Source organism: Sus scrofa, chromosome 8, assembly GCF_054392235.1.
Source record: "Sus scrofa isolate SSC_HxYL_T2T_F1_AM1 chromosome 8, Sscrofa_HxYL_maternal_Yorkshire_Landrace_v2.0, whole genome shotgun sequence".
Classification (NCBI taxonomy): Eukaryota; Metazoa; Chordata; class Mammalia; order Artiodactyla; family Suidae; genus Sus; species Sus scrofa.
The window spans coordinates 136,244,861-136,265,474 of NC_139390.1; the positions used below are offsets into that span (position 1 = coordinate 136,244,861).

Genomic DNA, 20,614 nt, shown 5'->3' on the forward strand with positions numbered 1-20,614 from the left:
TTTGGGATCTTGAGTAGCCACATATATATATACATACATTCCGTTGACTCAAAGAATGTATGTATGTTTATGTGTATATGCGTATGTGTGTAACTATATCACTTTGCTGTTCAGCAGAAGGTAACACAACATTGTCAATCAACTATACATCAATTGAAAAAAAAGAAAATACCAAAAATAACAATCATAATGAGTGCTGTGATGACTTCAGTTTTCAGGAAGTAAACTGAGATACTTGGTACAATTCTACTCTTCACTAAAGTAAGAGGCAAGATAGGATATAAAAAAAGACCACAGTTTTTCTTTGAGGTTTTCCTACCATTCTATCAAGTAAATCTGATTTTCCATTTTATACAAGTCTGGAAAACATCATTTACATATACTACAAGTTAGGTTGTACTCCTTGAGTTGTCCAATTTTATGAAACTAGATAAACTTATCTAATCTGGGGCAAACGGAATACATTCATCAATCCACAAACAATATATTTATGACATGAGTTTATTCATTCATTAATTCAGTTCTTAGAAATGCCTGATGCAGTGGTGATGCTGAATGCCAAATCACTGTTTATCCTTGCCATGGTTTCACATCTATTACAGAAAACAAAATCAGGAACCATGTCGGAGTTTTCATTTATTTCTGGTTTCTTTTTCTTTTGTGATGTGATGCTGCACATTTCCAACAGGAATCTTTATAGTTCTGCATTGAAAAATAATATTCCATTTAATTTATTGTAGGTTAGACCTGGCAAAAAGAAAGAGCACGAGGCCAGCTGGCTGACTAGCTAACTCTTTGATGCAGGGTCTCTTGGGGATTCGATACCTGGATGAGGCTAACACAGACCAGTGTTTAGCTTTGCTGTTGGCTAAAATCCAATCAGTTCACCCCAAGTATGATCAAACTCTGGGGAGACGATTTGGACTGGAAAAACTCACAAGAAATGGGCATGCAAACCAGAGTATCAATTTATTTGCATGGTTGACATACTTAGAAGGGTAAGTATCATTGATCAGAATAATGCACCAAGGAAACTGAATTAGAGATGAAATGGTGGCTTGTGTGCTCAGACTTAGAATAATAGTTAAGAACTCTCAAAAAGTATTCCATCAGGCTAAACTCGTTGCTAAAGTAACATTTTTAAATATCTTTATTGAAGTATAATTAACATACCATACAATTCACCCTTTTAAAGTGTACAACTGAACGTTTTGAGTGTATTCACCGCTATCTAATTTTAGAATATTTCCATCACCTCAAAAAGAAATCCCATACCCATTACCAGTCATTCCCCATCCTCTCCTCACCACAGCCCTACATCCTGAGGCAAAAATTAATCTACTTTCTGTCTCTATAGATTTGCATATCCTGGACATTTTGTATCAGTGGTATGCTACAATATATGGTGTTTTGTGACTGGCTTATTTCACCAAGCATGTTTTCTAGGTTTATCCATGCTGTAACAGGTGTCAATACCTTGTTACTTTTTATTTATAAATAAAATTATATTTTATAGATACAATGTCATGTATCCATTATCAATTGATGAATATTTGGGTTGTTACTATTTTTTGGTTACTATGAATAATGCTGCCATGAACATTCATATGTAAGTTATACTTAGGATGGAATTGCTGGCTCCTATAACTCTGTTTAACTTTGGGAGGGAGCTGATGAACTCTTTTCCAAAGGAGCCTCGCCATAGTTAATTCCCACTGGCAAGCCCAAGCATTCCAACTTCTCCACACCCTCAGGCGCACTTACTATTTTACTATTTTCCATTGTTTGTAAAGGGATATCCTAATGAGTGTGAGACAGTAAGTATCCCATTGAGGTTTTGATTTGCATTTCCCTAATGGCTAATGATACTGAACCTCTTTTGATGTGCTTGTTTATTTACCATTTGTATATCTCATTTGGAGAAATATCTGTTTAGATCCCTTTCCCATTTTTAACTGAAGTATTATGAATATTTCATTCTTTTTACGGACAAGTAATATGATATGGATATATTTTATGTATCTATTTATCAGTCGATGGACATTGTTGAATAATTTTTCTATTTTTATGGAGAATGTGTGTGATCTCTGAAGGACGCAGAAACAGGAAAGTGTGTACTATGGAAACTAATTTGGTATATGGGCCTGACTCAGAAAAAAAGTAATAGTACCTGAAAGAACATGGCAAGTTTTATTACATACAACTAATATCTTTAAGGCAGGGGATGAGGGTGGAGCAGCCTTGAGCAAGGCAGCAAGTCTCTAGATAGTGGTTATAGTTGAAGCCACATGCCACTGTATTTTCTTTCTGGGAGGTCCGTATAATTTGGAGCTGAAATTTACCCAATTACTGGACAAAGTAGCGCCTAGGTACCATTAGCCCATTGCCCTTGGAGGAAGAGAACTGGCAAGGGCTAAGAAGTGTCAGAGCCTAAAGCAGGCTGACATGCCCAGAGATGAAGCATTACTGAGAAACCAGGCAGACGTAGGACCATATCAACCAGGAGAAGATGGTGGAGAAGAGAGGTGAAGATTGATTGTCATCGCAGACCTGGTGGCTCAGAGCCCGTGTCAGTCATTTCATATTCAATGGGGACATTCACCGAAATTATTCCCACATTCCATCACCTGGAGAGTGAGAGTCATGCCTGTCTCAGTCAGATTTGGCTTTGGAACTGAAAAGCTTGAGCATATATGGTTAAAAAAAAAAAAAAAAAAAAAAAAGCCTGAGGTCTATAGCAACATGGAGCAAGGGAGAGGCAGGAACTTACAAATCTCTGCAATGAAAAAATACATTCAGCACTAGCTTATCTACCTGTCTATCAATCATCTATTGATTTTTCTCATTAGAAGAAAGTGCTAACTCCTCTTTTGAGTCCTTTCTTCCAACATTGAACAGATTTCAGAAACTTTGGCCTAATATCAAAGCAAATGATTGTGTTTAGGTGCCAAATTTTATGGGAAAGAAAGAACCTTTAAACTCCAGAGTCATCCTCAATCTGTCAAGTAGGCTCTGCTATGAGAACCCTACTGAGGGAACAGCAGGGTTTTGGCTCTTATCGAATGCTAACCCTGGGTCGAGTACTAATTGGTAGAATGTCATGCCCCAATCCCTGTATCATATGAACTGTTATTGCTATCTTTCTCTCACTATCCCTCCCCAATACTATGTATTTATATTTACATAAGTTAACTGGGAATATGAACTTTCAACTCACTCAACAGTTTTTATTAGTTACATCCCTGTCCTTTTCCCAATGTTACACCTTGAACATGTTGAGTGAACTAACTCTGGAGACCCCTTGCTGTTTTGGTCAATGGTATTTTTGATAAGAGACTCAGAATACACTGTAATCTCATTTCTAATTATTTTATTCAATGGTTAACCAATTTTTTTTTCATATTTACTATATGCTAGGTACCATGCCAAGTGCCACACATAAACCAAGAAAAAAAAATCCTGTCCTCAAAGAAATTAAAGTCTAGGAATGGTGGTGAGGAGAAAAACAAATACACAGGCAATGAAATACCAAGTAATGAACAGGTAGGTGCTTTAGGAACACAAAGGAGAAGTACTTAACCCAATCCCAGAGTCTCAGATAGCCTTTTGAGAGGAAATGGCTTTACTGAGACTTGAAAAATGTATTTTGGTGGGGGGAGAGCATTAGCCCAAAAAAGGGGGGACAGACATGGGGCAGGAAATGATGCTAGAGGGAACAACCTACAAGAAATCGCTTCATACATTTAAGGGAATATTTCCAATAGTCAATCAGATTCTCTGTTTGAAGAAGCTTGAATGTAAGTTGTGCAGGAAAAAAAAAAAAGAGTAATTCAAGTAATAGCAATATAAGTGTAAAAACAGAAAGAAACAAAGTTACAAGGTCCCTTGAAGGCTTCAGAAAATGAAGCATCAGCAGATGGCTGCTTCTAAAGGAAGAGTGTGACCAGGTCACCAGAGAGCTTTTTGTTGGACCATAAGTTTCACTGTTGATCACTGGATCTGTGGCTCTATTCTGAGCAATACATGAAGCCTTTCTGTGCAGCTGTTGTAAGAGCCCCAAAGCAATTCTTCTGCTGCAGGAGACAAGCCCACCTTGAAAATGATCGAGCAATGTAACATTCATGGTGGAACTAGAATGCAAGGATCGCTGCAGGTAGTGGTTTAAATTATGTCACCAGAAATAGAAATCCATCTCTTTCTCTCCATCTCCCAACTCCACATTCCTTTCCTTCATCTTCATGTCTCCTTCATGCAAGCAGTCCCCACTAGCAGCCCCAGCTTTACATTTTACTGGTCAGAGACCTCATCTTTCCCAAGAGTTCTAGCAATAGTCTGGGTCTTGCACCATCCAAGAACCAGTCACTCCAGCCAGGGACAGGTGGTTCTAGGTCATATGTTCACCCCAAGTCAAGTCCTAATCACACGGACTGTGGCGTGGTTCCTTAGTGGAAAACTGAGATGCAGTCATCAGCAAGGGGTAAATGGAAGCTAAGAAGGCAGAAACAGCAGTTCTCTTTCATAAATGGGTCCCTGTGTATCCTTACCTCTTTATGTCTTTCTAAAAACCTGTTAGTAGCTGCTGTCAACCATGCACATTTTTGATTTTTTTGTTTGGATTTTTTTTTCCTCCTCATAGCCTAGAAATTCCTGGCAAAAATAATCATTTGAAAAAAGGTCCTTTCTGAAATAGATTTTTACATGTATGACGTGTGATGTTTAAATAGAAGGTGATGGTTTATCTGTAAGAGTATATGGCTAAAATGGCTCAATATAAAGACCAAACACTGCCACACTGCACACCCATGAAGGCAGTGTAGGCACAACCACAACTTTCAGAGCCTAAAGTAAATTAGGCCTCCTCCCCATCTTAAAGTTAGCTGCACATCTTTTGTTATAAAAGGATCATTCCAGCCCTTTTCTGACTTTAATTAAATGGAGTAATAAATTTCAAAATGCCTGGCACAACACCTGGAGCAGAGTAAGGCCTTTTAAAAGTTGAGTTGGGCTAAAATTCTACAAATGTTAACAATCAATAGGCAACGTGCCAAGTTTGACAACAGAAAATAATATGATACAAAGATTTGGTCCTCATGGAACTCAGGGCTTATTAAAGGAGAAAAACAAAGACCACAAATGATGGTACAGTGTATCAACTACAATAAAGATTGATACCAGGTAGAGACAAATCACAGAGGAGGAAGTAATTAAATATGGGAACGGGTGGTTTGGGCAAGGGTTTCTGGAGGAGGTGATGGATACGCTAGATTTTGCCAGATGAAAAGAAATTTGATAAGTGGCTCTAGGAAAGGGCATTTCAGGAGGCGGGTGAAAGGAGGGCACGAAATCAAAGCACAGTCGCAGTGTTGTAGAACAGAATACTAGGGTGTTTTACAAACTCCAACTGCAGGAATAGAAAATGTGAGCAAGAAGAGATGACACTGGTGTGACAAGCAGATATTTGAGTGTCTCTTATCCAATCAACTGAACAAGCCTATCTTAAAAATATTTCAGATGATGAGAATCTAAACCTTCGGCAATAGGGCATTGATTTAATACAAAGTAGAATACCAAGCATGACAAAACTGATGTTGTAGAAGCCTAACAGGTCAACACTACACATGACAAAAATGATGCTGTGTATTGATTTCATATACAGTAGAATACTAAATTTGTCAAAAATGATGATCAGAGACATGGAGAGGGAAGGAGAAGGAGGGAAGAAGGAAGAAAGGAAAGAAGGAGAAGAGAAAGAAAGAGGAAGGAAGAGAGGGAGGAAGGGAGAGAGAGGAGAGAGGAAGGGAAAGAAGGAAGAATAGGAGGAGGAGGAGAATAGGTAGGAGGCTGAGGCTTGACCTAGTCTTTCAGAAAAACAAAAGGAGTCAGATAACATCAAAATGGACCTTAATGTGAGTCTTCAGAATTTCTATACTTCTGTACTTTCTCTTGAAAGACACAGCTACGGGATAATCCTAGAGCCTACAGTCCTTCTCTTTTAATAACAAAAACTCAGTCTTGATTGTGGCACCAGAAAATCAGAGCAAGCTTGTTCCTCCTGGCTGGGTGCTCACGTTCACAGCCTCCCTGAGTAAATCTAGTGACTGAATTCCAGCCAATGATTTATGAATAGGAGAGTGAGTTCTGGAAACGCCCCCCTTTTTTTTCCCCTTCCATGAAAAGCAGCGGTTCCCTTTTTCACTGAAATCATTTTCTTCCTATTGCAGAGGAGAGAAAAACATTTTTTAGCTCTGTCCTCTGAGGTTCTTTAACTAGAGGCCTTCAAACTAGACAGTCAAAAGATTAATAAGAGAAAAAGAAACAGTTTATTGACATGTACAGCAGTCCCAGATGCAGAAGAAACTCAGTGATGAGCAACTCAAAAGAGTGGACTTGTGTAGCATCTTCACAAAGAACAATAAATTTGTATACAAATGACAAGACAAGCAAGAAGGACTTTAGGCTTTTAGAGGAAACAAACTAGGGCAAGGCAAATACATAGGGGGAACCCAATGGAAAACAAGGTTATTTTAATAAGAATTGTTTGCAGACTTATCTTGGTGCTGACTTTCTGTCTTCCTCATGGCCTTCAAACTGCCCCAGGAGGGGGACTGAGGGTAAGCCCCATTTTTTCAGAAGTTTCTGCTTTCACTCAGATAAGGGAAACTCCATTCGGCTTCTTTCTGCATCTGTTGAGTCTCGTTTGCCTCCAGCTCAAAATAATCCTTATGCCAAAGTGACATCTTTTGTGGTGGCATATTTGGAACCCCCCCACTGTCTTGAATGTCATTTATAAGGATGTGACTTCTTTAAAGCAATGGCAGCCAACTTGTGACCATGCAGTGATTAAAGTCTATTTAGAATCCAGTATTGGACTGAATGCACGGATATTAAAAAAAAAATTTAAAAAAAAACATAGATGCGATAGTTTCTGAGCCCCCAAAAGCTTAGTACAAAGTATCAAGCTATGTGCATGTGACTTAACCAGAGAACAATTACAAAACAACTTACGGTATGACTCAGTGCCAGCTAATGCACTGTGCCGGCAGCCCTCCAGCCTTTACTGTTGCAAACTCCTTCCCGCCAGTGCTTCTTGCTCATCCAGCTAAACAGATGAAAAATTTTTCAGAAAGATGGGACGTTCAGAGTAGATTCTGGTCTCAAATTCTTATATATTTAAAATAGAGTGCTGCTCCTGTTTAAACACCTCTAAGAGCCTTGGCTCAGAAAGAAAACAGACTATCCAAAAAAGCACTGGGATGGACAGGGGGCTTCAGTCTTGGTAAAGGCGCGTGACAGCTGTGGCACATCACAAAATTGGTTCAGACATCTGGGATTTTGATTCCTGATTTATAAATTGAGGGTAATGATTCTGTCAGCTCACTGAGCCCTGAATAAGTGGTATATACTGTTTTAGGTGATAGGGCTTTGGCAGTGAAGGAAGACAAAAAAAAAAGTCCTTGCCTTCATAGATAGTAGACATACAAGAGACAAATATATATCATGAGGTGGTAGGAAGTCTGATGGAAAAACATAAAGCAGGGCACGGGCCACAGACGAGTGCCAGGTCAGGGAGAGGCACTGCTATTTTACAGAGAGTAGTTGATGAGAGGCTTGCATTTCTTTTCCTACCTAGTATGTGTATGTGTGTGTGTGTAAGCACGGTGGTAGCCTGCTTCTCGGGGGGCAGAGGGGAATAATAACTGAATATCCATAAAAAGCGCTTGGTAAATTACTTGGCACTCTGTGAACAGAGGCATTATTACCGTTATTACTGCAAGTGAAGTCTAACCTTCATAGCTTAACACTCAGGATCCTTTGCAACATAACCTTCTAACTTATCTTTCCAGTTTGGTCTCCAACTTCCCACCTAACCTCCAAGGAAAACTTTCACTTTATCTAATTCACTTGGCAATTCATCAAGTACCGTCTCCCATTGCTTCACCTGTTGTTGGTTTAAACCCTTGGTATCATTTTCTAGAAATTCTGTGTCCCTAGTGAAAAGTTAAACTCGGGTAGGTCAGAGCCTTTTTTTTTTCAGTGCCTTGAGGTGTTAAAAAATAGGAGGTGACTTTGCTTGACATGCTAGTTTAAGGTTTATCATCACTCTGATAGTTACCAGGCTTTGAAATTTGGTCTTACACTCAATTTTGGATGAGTTTTGAATGGCCCTATTCCTCCTCGAAACAGCGTAACTTTGAGAAGTAGAATTTTCAGAAAATTCTGCATTGCCAAAATGAGCCTTTAACTATGGTTAGAGTTCCCCTAAGGATTATCTCAGTGCCTTCAGACCAATAAACATCTCCTAATCCTATGTGTTCTTTTCATGGCCACAATCCTAGGCATCAGCATGGCTTTTTCAGGGTCTTGGGGTATTTCTTGCCAATACCTATTTGTTATTGTCTCTTAGATGATTTTCAAGTGTATATTTCCAGGGAAAAAAATGTCCCAGCAGCCTGAGAAACCAAGCAGAGGAGAAGGATGAGTAAAATATAGTAGAAACCATAAGATATGTGACATTTTGGTAGATGTAGTGACCCTGCCCAAATATCTACCTCCTAAGCCCTGGGACCTAAGAATGTGTTACCTGGTATTGCAAAAGAGCCTTTTCAGATGTGACTAAATGAAGGATTCTGAAAAGGGGAGATTATTCTGGGTTATTTGGAAATCTGAACCGCAGCAATGCTAGGTCCCCCTGCGCTGGGCTGGAGATCGAACCTGTGCCTTTGTAGTGACCAGAATCACAGCAATTGGATTCTTAACCCACTGCACCACAGCGGGAACTCCCCAGGAGTCTTTATAAGAGGGATGCAGAAGGGTCAGAATCAGCGTGGAAGCAAGAAACAGAGGTCTGAAGGATGCGATCAAAAGCCAAGGAAGGCAGGCTGTCTCCAGAAGCTGGATGAGAATTGGAAGGAACAGATTCTTCCCTCAGAGCTTCCAGAAGGACCGCATAGCCCTGATGACCCTATGATCTTAGCCCTGTCAAACCTATTTTTATTGTAGGCTTTGGACCTCCAAAACGATAACATAATCAATTTGTGTTGCATCAAGCCGCTAAGTCTGTAGATAGCTTGTCTCCTAGCAGAAGGAAATATTCAGTGGTAGAATCAAAACAGCCCTGAGCCAGAGAACTGGCACAATCTAGCCCCCATGACATGTTTCCTTATTGGGTCATCTCAGAAAAATCACTCTACCGCCGTTTCCTTTCCAGTGAAAGCGGCGTTATGAAGACAGATAAAATTACTCCCATAAGCACTTTGTTAAAACGTTCTATGTTATACAAATATTAGATGTAGAACTTTGACCTGAGGTTTTCTTAACAAGGGTGAGGACTGGAATGAAACCATCCACACGTAAATATTATAGCATCACTACCCTGGTAACAAATGTGTTATTTCAGAAATGGTAACGGCGGCCTATGGCAGGGATGGCCACCTGGCAAACTTGTCACAAACTTCGCCCTACCAACCAAATCGGATGTGGCTAATGGACTGAAAAACTCTTTGCCCAAGAGCCGCAGAGACCTGGCCTTAGAATCCTTCTTAACCCACCTTTAGGAAGTTGCTGTCAATCACCAAGAGCTGCAGGACAGAAGCAACTTATGAAAAATCCCTGACCTAGTGGTTTAATCCATTTGATCCCTTGGCCAGCAGCATGGGCACCCCCTGTGAGCTTGTTAGTAATCCAGCTCCTCAGGTCTACTCCTGGCCTACTGAATCAGAATCTGCATTTTAACAAGATCCCCAAGGGATTCCCATGTGCCGGAGAAGAGCTGTGACAGTATTCTGAGTCCCAGCTGGGCAGGTTACTACGGTGTGACCTCGAGCAAAGTGTCTAAATCATGGACGCCTCCGGTTTCCTTATCAATAAAGTGGAGGTTAACACCCACCTCACCGAGTCGTGAAGAGAATCACAGAGGCTGCATACAAGGCATTTCGCACAGTGCCTGCCAGCAAATACGCCGTGAATGTGACTTCTTTTCATTGCATCGTTTGCTCCGTCTCCAGCTGCTAACCATACTACACATCCATTCAGTGTTGCTGGAGCCGCTTGGAGTGGACGCTTCCCAAAGCCATCCACGCCCAGGAGAGGGGAGTAGGGGGGTGGGGTTGGGGGGAAGACGGGAACCACTGTCAGCTGTGCCACCCCCAAATACGCAGGGGACTGTGCATCTTGCAACCCCTAGGAAACGTCGGGTGGTCTCCCTGCTTTCAGATCTTCCGTGCACGTGGCTTTATTAGAAACCGTCGGCCGGAGGCTGGAGTCTAGACACAGCCAGAGAGTCTGGTGACCTGGGGGAGGGAGCAAGGGCCAGAATTCCTGCCGAGCCGCTCTCGGCCCCAGCCCGCTCCCCTTCCCAACTTTCCACCTGCTGTGGGTCTCCTTGCAGCCGAACCCCAAGCCGCCAGCCCCTGCCCAGTCTCGCCCTGACCGCGGCTGCCGCAACCCGGTCCCCCGGGACAGGAAGGCTGGGCGGGGGCGCGGCGGGGGCGGAGCTCGGCGTCCTGCTGCTGCCGCTGCCGCTGCCGCCGCCGCCGCTGCCGCTGCTGCCGCCGCCGCTGCTGCCAACGCCGCGGCTGCCACCGCCTGCGCTCCTGCCGCCCCTTCCTCGGATGCTCCGGCGGGGCAGCGCTGCCCTGCGAGGACAGATGGGTGCAGCCCGGGCCTGATGGGTGAGCTGTCGAGCACGTGAGCTCCCACCTCCAATTCGGCTCGGCGCCCGGCGGCGGCGGCGGCGGCGGCGGCGGCGGCTGCAGCCCCGCGGTGGGGGCGGCCCCCGCGGTCTCCGCCCGGCTCCTGCGCGCCGCCTCTGCTCTTTGCATAGTAATTTCAGTTCCTGCTGGCACCCAGCTCGCTCCCGGAACAGGTCTGCAGAGGACCTCCGCTCCCGAGCCCGCCTGAGCCGGCGGCGTGGCGACGAGAGCCGCTGCCTGGGATATGCGACGGGGAGCCCCCGCCACAGCGCAGGCAGGGGTCCCGCCGCGCCGGGGAGAGCCGGGCGACCGCAGGTAGGCGACCGGCAGCCACGGGAGGAGACGCCCCCCGCGCCACCTCTGCCCGGCGTCCAGCCCTGGGGAACCGGAGCCGCGGCGTTGTGCTCGGTGCCGATGGGGACTGGATTTGGTTCCACATTTTGCCTGCCGGGTGATCCCTTTTGCCTGTTGCTCTCCTCCCCGTCCCACCCTGAGCTCCTAGGAGGGGCAGTCTCTCTGGCAGGTGATGAATTCGGCAAGGTCATTGCTCCCTTAGGCTCTGGCTTTGGAGGTAAATGGGAGAAGACGCCTGCTGTTCTTGTTCCTGGGTTGGGGAGATTTATAATCAATCAGGTCTGCACACCGAATACCCAAAGAGGTGCGGGGCGCGGGGAGGTGGGGGGGAGGCAATACTACACAGGCGTTTTTCTCATTTTCCTACACTTATTCCCTTTCAGGTCAGGATGCTAGCGTTATATACAGTCTATATGTGTTTGTGCCTGTGTGTGTGTGCACATGGTTTTCATAGAGACAGTTTTTCTTGAGATAGGCGGAGAGAGAAGGGCGGGCAGAGGTGGATAAAGAGAAATCATTGTAGAGAGCTGTTCAGTATCTAGAGGTGAACTTTGGAACCACATTAAATCAGGGTAGAGACTAGAGGCTGTAAACGGTTCTTTGGAGATGGATTTAAGAAATCACTGAACACTGTCAACCAGAGCACCCAACCGATCTTCATGCCAACCAGGCAGATCTACAAGATACAGGCAAAATTTCAGACGCAACAATGGCCAGTGAAAGGGGGGTGGGTGGGGAAAGCGAGGTATTAGACACTGGAAACTGGATTTTGAATGGTGGGAAGGCAGCAAAGCCCTGTTAGGTTTGAAGGGCTTGGGGAGGGGGGGGCATTGGGAAAAATCCCGTCTTGGGGTGTAAGTGGTTCAAGGTTAAAATGATGTGAATGTCCAGAAAGCAGCATAGGCGGTGGGGAGAAGGCAAGGGTTTGGAGGGGGATGGGAGAACCCGCGCTAGGAATCTCCCCACCAAGCCACCCCTTTGTATTAAGGTATCTTCTTCCTGTTGAAAAGTCATACCTTGGCTATGCTCCATCTAAATATTTTTCACGACATATTTGTTAAAGATCCACTGGACCATGTTTTTGCAAGGAATCTGGGTCATGGTGGACTGGAAGAAACTGAAGTGTTTACAACACCAGCAAGATTTCGAGAGAGAGTTGATTAAGGCTTTAGCTTCATGAAATATTTACACATCTCTTGCGTGGGCTTTTGTTTGCTCTTGTTGGTGCTGCTGCAAATTTTACTTTGATAATGCTTTGAGTATGCTTCTCCCAAATGTGCTTATTTTCCAGTTAGAGACTATTCTTTCTTTCCCATTGTGCTCACCATTGGCCTGCCCCGAGTAACAACTGTGGGAATCAAGATACATGAGTCACAGCATAAAGAAGGAACTCGTCTCAGTGGCTAGCAGGGGATGGCAGGAGTTGGCATTAGAGAATATTGTTTTGAGATAGAATCACGGAGAACATTTTCCAAGCTTTTTCAGGCTTTAGTGGGGGGAATAGGTTGTTGATTCATAAACAGAAAGTAAAAAATGGCAAATCTAGCTGTTATATCATTGGAATTTATTTTGGAAACAGTGCAAAGGAACTCAAAGAGATCCTTGTAGGGTGCGTTTTGGAGGGGTGAGATTTCACCTAATCACTAACTAGACTTTTATAAAAATAATGAAGGCAAAATCACAAGTACATGGCTTCAGATGCCAAACAGAGGTTTGAGTCTTGATACGAATCAGAGCCACCTCAGTAGGAGGTCAGGGTTGGTTCCAACAAGCAGTTTTTAAATCTGGGTTTTTTTGGGGGGGTTTTTTGTTGTTTTTTTTTGTTTGTTTGTTTGTTTTTTGGTCTCCCTACACTAGTCCAATACACTGAATTATTCGTCCCTTCAATATATCCTTGGTCATGCAATGAACTTGGAAGAATGTGTTAGGCGCAGCTATCCTTCACTTGTATGAATTTCTGGTCACAAAATCTGCAGCCTTTAGGCAAGCCCTAAAATACCGGTCAGAGAATCACAAAATCACAAAAGCGTCCAGGCGCAGATCACACTTGAGCTTTTTTAGGGGCAGCTCTTTATGCACTGGCTTATTGATTCATTTACACCTTCAACATATTTTATCCTGAACTTGACATAGTCCTTGACTGAGGAATAGGAGAGTCTCAGCCTGCAAACCTTGGGAGGCAGCGGGGACCAGCTAGGTAAGTGGCAGGCTCAGGAGCACACAGAGTGCTGCGGAAGCCTGGTTGTGGGGCAGGAGAGGACCAGGACAGTTCCCAGGGACCCTGAAGGGTGAGGAACCCGGCTGGTGAAGAGGAGAGAGAAGGGCATTCCTGGGGTAGCAACCAACATACGCAGAGGCCCGGGAAGAACAAGTAGCTCTGGGTGGTTGAAAAACTATGAGGATGAAGGGAAACTATGAGGAAAGATGGGTGTGAAGACGGAAGAGGAAGAATCCTCAAACCCAAGTCCAGAAGTCCTGTTACCTCATCTGGTCCGTAGACCATTTGATCCCGATAAGTTAGGTAAATACATTCGTACTGAGGGTTTTTGTTGTTCCCATGAGCTGGGTTTAGCCCCGTTTCTATCTTTCCCATATGTATCTAAATTTACAGTAGCCTGATGAAAAAGGAGATGTGTCCTTGAGAAAGTCTGAATTCTCTGTGCCTCAGTGCCTTCATCCACAAAAGGTCAACCACCTCTGCTGCATATTGTGAAAATAAGAGAGAATGCAGATTTGAGTTTTATAGAAATGCAGGAAATCTTAGTTTTATGACAGCAGGGCTCAGGGCAAAAGAATGAAAACGACTGTACACCCCAAGCATTGAATTGTCCCAGACGACTTCCAAAGGCAAAAAAAATAAAGTAACTCAGGGAAAGTAAGAGCCCCAAGACCACAGATCATTATAAATTCAATTTTTAAGTGAGGGAAATACAGACGGACATCCCAGAGTAATCAATACGTGCCCTCCAAGAACTGGTCACAACCCACTGTGAAGTCAGTTTACTGGGTCTTGGAGCATTTTTCTTCTTCTTTTTTTTTTTCTCTCTCTCTTTTTACAGCTGCATCTACAGCACATGGAAGTTCCCAGGCCAGGGATCAAATCAATCAGAGCTGTGGCTGCAGCCTACACCACAGCTACGGCCACACCGGATCCTCAACCTATGTCCTAAGCCACAATGGGAACTCCAGCATTTTTATTCTTAAGAAGCAAAATAAGAGTAAAATAGAAGGTGAAGTAAGCATTGTTCTTAGAACTTTTAAATATGTATTTACATGTATAAACACTGTGGATTATGATAAAACATATATCCTTAGTATGCATCATGTTTCAAAAAGTCCAAAAGCTGCTACTTTAAGTGTTACATAGAAGAGCTGATTTCACTTTGCAAGACTCTGAGGGTCAGCAAGCGACCTAATACACAAGCATTTATGCCATATTCCGAAGAGCAAAACGGTCTTGAGAAAGGCAAGACGTGGTAATTTACCAGGAACTTCCATGGCAGCAAAGTCAGAGGAGAGGGAGATCCTTGGGGAATGAATTCATCCAAAAAACGTGCAAAGTGGAGGTGAACCTTGAGCTCGTCCACCAAAGATGGATAGATCTGGGTGGGCAGTGACAAAGGGATGGGGCATAGGAGGAGGAAGGCAGGAGGGAGGTGGGGAAATGTGAGGCTTATTAAAGAATATTTAGGGAGTTCCTGTCTTGGCTCAGTGGTTAACGAATCCGATGCGGAACCATGAGGTGGCAGGTTCAATCCTTGGCCTTGCTCAGTGGGTTAAGGATCTGGCGTTGCTGTGAGCTGTGGTATAGGTTGCAGACACGACTCAGATCTGGCATTGTTGTGGCTCTGGCGTAGGCTGGCAGTTACAGCTCCAATTGGACCCCTAGCCTGGGAACCTCCAAGTGCCACGGAAGCGGCCCTAGAAAAGACATTAAAAAAAGAAAAAAAAAGAGTATTTAGAAAAGCAAAAATGAATATCAAGTTGGGAGAAGAGGGTTATAGCAGAATCTGGGTTTAGACTAAAATATGACCCCCAAATTGTTCTTTATTGCCTATGATTTCTTTTCCTAATCCTGCTACTGGAAGAGAATCTAGGCAGAAGAATCTGTCCTTAATCTGTATTTTCCTGCTACCTTTTTCATTCTTTTGCAATAAGGTACTGGCTAAGCCTTGTTCCAAATGAATGGAATGGTTGAACTCTTGAAATTACGCCACACTGTAGCACGATTATTTCATTTCTCAGAACACAAGTATAGTCACTGGCCCCAGAGGGATCAAGTGATTGTCGTAAAATGGAGCAAACCCCTTCCATTGTCTTCAGCACGTGTCCTTTCTCGAGTGCCTTGTGGGTGGGAGGCCCTGTGCGGGGCGCTGGCAGCTCTGTGATGGTGAATCGGCCCGCTTGGTCTTCAGAACCCACAAAAGGAAGCGTAGAATCTGCCGGGTGTTCTTTTTCAGTTGCTCTCTGACTTGTCCATCTTTTTAGCTAAATAGATAAATGTTTCTATGCATTTTGAGACCTTAACCTCAGAGGACTTTGCTGTAGCTGCAGCCTTCTTTTGAGGAGATAAAAATCAGAGAAGAAAGTCTTTACTCGTGTTTCTGAAAACTTTGGGTGGGCTTTTTTCAGCTCTATCTTTCCTGTGCAATAAAGCAACGGTAGGGTGTTGACATCCTCTTGAATAAAGCTGTACCTTTAACCAGAAGAATCTGTGCCCGTTATAGAAATTCATGGGCTTCAATTAGTTGATTTGGAAGGCAGTCAAATATGGAAATTCACTTTTCTTATGAAGATGTCCTGGACTCCTCTTTCAGCTTCTCTCTTCCACATCAGAATGTTTAGATTAGTGATAATCTAGCTTTTTTGCCTGAGTCAAGTCTGGAATAATAAAAACATGTGGAGGCTGCTTTTGCATTGAAAAGACATCTGTTGAATTTTATGGGGGAAAATGTATATAGACACCCTTGCAATTCAGACGACTTGCTGTTTTGAATGCCAGTGAGAAGAATTTGCACTGCTCTTTATCTGGACATATTGGAGTTGGCAGCATAGTAGCAGCTTTCTAACTGTTCCTGTCTGTAATCAGACTATCCGCTTTATTGTGAAGCATCACTGAGCACCCAAGTTTTTATTTCCGGTCAGTAATAACTGACCCTTAGCTGGAAGGTTAAATGCTATGACCTGTGAAATCTGAATCCGAATCCACAGGTAGAGAGCTTAGAAATCTATTTCCTATGATGGTCCACAAAGGGTTCCAAACACCAGGCTTGGACACCATTGTTCAGTCTTGTCTATTTACAAGGAAGTAAAAAGATTACAGGTAAGGAGTTCCGTCGTGGCTCAGCGGAAACGTATCCGACTAGGAACCATGAGGATGCGGGTTCGATCCCTGGCCTCGCTCAGTGGGTTAAGGATCTGGTGTTGCCACGAGCTGTGGTGTAGGTCACAGACGAGGCTCGGATCCCGCATTGCTGTGGCTGTGGTGTAGGCTGGCAGCTCTAGCTCCGATTGGACCCCCTAGCCTGGGAACCTCCGTATGCCTTAAAAAGCAAAAAATAAAATAAATAAAATAAAATACAGTCCCAAACATGTTAATAAATTATCCGAAATCACTGTTAGAACTGGGGGGGAGGAAAAAAAAGCTAGACCTCCTCTTTCTAATTCTCCACTAAGGGTAGGAGGAACAGGACCCAAAGTGAGGACCTGAAGGGCTCCTGAGGGTGAGGGAAAGACATCAAATTACCCCTGCAGCCCTTTCTCCAAAACTAAGAGTCACCGCGGTGAGCCTTTCTAAATAACAACACAGGGATCTCTGTCCCTGGGGTCTGTTGTGATAGAAAAATTGTGGGGATCAGCTGTGTGATCTGAGGCCAGGCACTTTCTTGGCCTTACACACCCAGATTCAGTTTTAAAAGGCGACTTTCTTAGGTCCTAAACCGGGCAGATAACCAAGCCATCTCTAGGATGACTGCTTTAGTCACTAATCGCAGCCTGTGACACTCGCAGAACCAAGCAGACCCTGAAAAAAAAAAAAAAAAAAAAAAAAACCTTGAGGCTAGAGAGTAACAATCCACAAAGTCACAAGCCCCTCTAGGGACCTCAGTGCTGTTGCTAATTCAGTAATGGACAGCTGGACAGGGAGCTCCAGAGCGCCTTAAAAAATCACATTTGCATCTACTAATTTTCTGGAGGGAAAGAAGGTGCAGAGTCCTTTTTTTAAGCCTGAATTGCAAATGGTCCAACAAAGTGAGAGATCTAGTTTAAAGGGAATCAGCAAGATGTTTTGGGGGGATAAACAGTTTCTTGATTGTTTTCCCAGGATATTGATTTCTAAAGAGACTCCAATTCAAATAACCTTATTGTGTCTATGGAAGACTCTCTTTATAACGAAGAACTTGGGGTAAATGAAATGCTTGAGGAAGCTCAGTGTTTGCTTTCAGTATATTTTCTGAGTAATCAGCATCTTTTCATTTCAATTCTTGTTGACAATTTTCCTAAAATCTAATAGCCTCTGCCTGCGAGTCTGCCTTAATAAGGACAATATGGCAAATATCATCAGGATTCAGAATTTTGCATCGCCTCTGGGTTTTTATTCTGAATTACAGCCGTGTAGGACAGGACTGCTGAATAGAATATAGAATGTTTAAACTGTTTTTCTTTTTTTTTTTTTTTCCCACTCTGATGGGAATATGCTTTCTCATGAAATTCCTCACTTTTTAAAATTGATTGGTCAAAATTACACAAGATATTTGATTCATTGTGGGTTTCACTTTGTTGGACTTTGGTCTTTGCCTTTGCCATGACTTCATTTTGGAATGCTCATGTCTTCATCCGAAATTAGTTTCTCAATCCCCACCAAACACGGTTTAGACTGCAATTATTTCAGCAAGCTCTCCATGCTTTTTTAGACCTGTTTCGAACTACTGTTTTATACGTAGCGTGAATTTTTAATTTCTCCTTTTGTTGTTCTCTAAGCATGCCTTTCTTTGAATCCTATAAATTATTTGTCCTTAAAATACACAGGCAAAAATAAAATGACCAGAATTTTAACGCTAATGAGAATTTTAATCAGAGCTAAGGTTAGGAACTGGATTCCCCTGCATTCTTGAATGAGTAAAAAAAAAAATTGCTTCGAACAAGTGGGTGTGGAGGATCAGTCTTGTTTTGAAATTGAACAAATTCTGACAGCAGTCAGAGAGCAGCTATCTGTCAATGTCAGGGTCAGGGGCTAGACTCCGATGAAGGAGTGAAAACACCTATGCACTCTGCTTTCATAGGGGGATGATTCTTATCTACATATGCGTATTCTCAGAGCAGAAGACTGCTTGACCTTGAGTACCTGGTGTGTTTCACTGAAACTGCCAGGACAGCCTTAAGGATGTCTGTTTCAGATCAGAGATTGAAAACCCGCCCTCCGTGGGCCCAGCGGGAAGATCATGTTCTATTTGGCCTGCGGGTATTTATTTTTAATTAAGCCCATATTTAAAAATCAGAAGATCTATTTTTAAAAATGAAACACCAGGGTTCCTGTTGTGGCTCAGAGGAAACGAATCTGACTAGCATCCATGAGAACGGAGGTTCAATCCCTGGCTTCACTCTGTGGGTTGGGGATCCAGTGTTGCCATGAGCCATGGTATAAGTCATAGACATGGCTCAGATCTGGTGTTGCTGTGGCTGTGGCGTAGGCTGATGGCTACAGCTCCAATTCAACCCCTCGCCTGGAACTCTCCATATGCCTTGGGTGCAGCTCTAAAAAAAAGACAATATAAAAATAAAATAAAATAAAATTTAATTTAAATAAAATAAGAAACACCAACCCACATTCCCTAAGCTGGGAATAACTGGAGTTGAATAACTGTACATGGTATCTCTCTTTATTATATTTTAGTCCCACTAACCCCTATTGTCTCTCTGACACTGAGACTATATTTATATAAGTCCCTTGTACCAACAGCTTCCCTTTTTGTGTTAGCTCTCTTGAAGCTATAGATGTTGAGCTGTGGAGGCCGAACTAGATGGATCCTAAGTACTGCTAGGCTCCCCAGGGCTCTGAGTGTATTCATGAAATTGCTGCGCCTCTACAAAGTAGAGACATTGTCATGAAATTAACTCCCAGAAACTTTTATGAGACTCTAAACAGTGTCTAACATCAAAATACATAGATTCTCTGAAAGGTTAATGAATACACACTGAGTTGACCTGGTCCATCAATAAGAGAATAGTGGAGAGTGGAAATTGTTGGCTAGCTTGCTATTTATTTATTTTTTTAATTTTTTAAATTTTTTGTCTTTTTGCCATTTCTTGGGCCATTCCTGTGGCATATGGAGTTTCCCAGGCTAGGGGTCCAATCGGAGCTGTAGCTGTCAGCCTACACCACAGCTCACAGCAACGCCAGATCCTTAACCCACTGAGCAAGGGCAGGGATCGAACCCGCAACCTCATGGTTCCTAGTCAGATTCATTAACCACTGAGCCATGACAGGAGCTCCTAGCTTGCTTTTTACTGTACCACACGTTGCAAAAATAAAAATAAATAAAACGTTTGAACAATATTTATGTATTCTCTCACCACAAGTTTACACTGGATTGCTTTATGTATTTTTAAATGCACCATATCTTTACTCTATGTACACCGCCTTCTGTAGACAGTACACTTGCAAAGCCTCCTGAAAGCCGAAAGCATATCTCAAGCTTTCAATGGATGGTGCATGCTATTTGGTAGGCCTGGCCTGGAGAATAAACCATCTGGACTGGTTTAAACCCACATCCCCGTGTGTAGCTGTGTCGGTGCAACGGAGGAAAGCCCCGCCAAGGATGGGCGTCAGCTGTGCTTCCAACCCTTGCATGTGGCCAACCGGATCCCTGCGTGGGTCTGGCCACTTGATTGTGCAGAACTGCTCTGTTAATAAGGCTGCAAATGAGCGGACTCTGTCAGGGTGGATTTCTTCGTGTCGGAAAGAAAGACAAATGCCTTTGGGGGACAACAAGACGGAAAGCGCGGGCAGACCTCTTAAGTAGAAAAAGCCCTTGCCACCCAGTTCTCTGAAATCTCTCCTACTTTCTCAACCCCGGCTGCCACACTCCTTTCCTCATCATACTTCACAGCCTGCCGCCCCCACGTGGTGCCTCCCACCCGGCTTCTAAAAACATCCTCGCACCTAATTATTAATCCTAAAGTGCCGGTGCTCCAGCAGCTTCACTCCAAGAAGACAGCGCTGAGAATAGTATCAATGGAAGCCAACAAGGGACACAGTGCTCCGTGGACGCCGTGCTTGCTTGGGACAGAGTGTCTTTCCTTAGCAGGTGTCATGTCACCTGAAATGTAGTCATCACGTACAAAAGACCAGAGGTGTTCAGATTCTCTATGGATAAAGTTAAAGTTTTTTTCCCTTAGTGATTTTCAAGAAACTTAAATTTAGTTACACTTAAATTTAGTTACACTGAAACTTTAATGCTCTCTTATGAAACTATTCTTCTATTCCCCTGGTGCTTATTTTCATGCTTAAAATTACAGTGATGGGTTTTTAAAGATGATCCCTCTGGGGTTTGTGGCTTTTGAGTGGTGAG

At 43.3% G+C, this 20,614-nt stretch overlaps 1 protein-coding gene and 1 non-coding gene across 4 annotated transcripts in view; one reads left to right on the forward strand and one right to left on the reverse strand.

Annotated features, from left to right (window-relative positions):
• Positions 1-485: 485 nt before the first annotated feature.
• Positions 486-10,552, reverse strand: LOC106504771 (uncharacterized). The gene is made up of 3 exons (XR_002346870.2): positions 9,887-10,552; positions 7,006-7,099; positions 486-702 (listed from the first exon to the last, which is right to left on the reverse strand). It is a non-coding gene; the product is annotated as an uncharacterized LOC106504771 (transcript).
• A 264-nt stretch (positions 10,553-10,816) lies between these two features.
• The window catches only part of GPRIN3 (GPRIN family member 3), a 76,225-nt gene continuing 66,427 nt past the window's right edge, over positions 10,817-20,614 (forward strand). For 2 of the 3 annotated variants that reach the window (XR_014813385.1, XM_084973449.1), the window contains exon 1: positions 10,817-11,006. The gene's annotated coding sequence lies outside the window, so the exon portion shown is untranslated. Of the gene's footprint in view, positions 11,263-20,614 lie in introns of all 3 variants that reach the window. The other variant, XM_084973450.1, reaches the window with a different exon arrangement.